We start from the raw sequence: 394 nt of genomic DNA, 5'->3' as shown, positions 1-394 counted from the left end.
TTTCCTGAATGTCCACCCAGGAATGAGCGTCTGTTTGTGAGTGAGGACCTCCGGCTGAAGGTGGCCTTGTCGCTGTACCCATACCCGGGAACGGGTGCCTATTCCCGTCTGTGGACTGCCAGCGTGAACGGTGTCCCGGTTCCTGGATGTTTACCCAGGAATCAGTGCCTGTGGATTCCAAGTGACTCTGGAGCACCTTGGACATTATGGGCAGAATACGTTTTTTGTCAATTAGCCGTAGAACATCTTTTGAAGGGCCGTTTGGGGGTGCCTGAGTGGCTTACGGCCACACCGCTCTGGGAGCGCCCGATCTCTCGGAAGCTAAGCAGAGCAGGGCCTGGTTAGTACTTGGACGGGTGACCGCCTGGGAATACCCGGTGCTGTAAGCCTTTTT

At 55.8% G+C, this 394-nt stretch overlaps 1 pseudogene; it reads left to right on the top strand.

Annotated features, from left to right (window-relative positions):
• Nucleotides 1-278: 278 nt before the first annotated feature.
• On the top strand, nt 279-389 carry LOC123966955 (annotated as a pseudogene).
• Nucleotides 390-394: the final 5 nt, after the last annotated feature.

The sequence above is a fragment of the Micropterus dolomieu genome, unplaced genomic scaffold (genome assembly GCF_021292245.1).
Source record: "Micropterus dolomieu isolate WLL.071019.BEF.003 ecotype Adirondacks unplaced genomic scaffold, ASM2129224v1 contig_14631, whole genome shotgun sequence".
NCBI classification, from domain to species: Eukaryota; Metazoa; Chordata; class Actinopteri; order Centrarchiformes; family Centrarchidae; genus Micropterus; species Micropterus dolomieu.
This window is presented reverse-complemented; position numbering and strand designations above follow the sequence as displayed.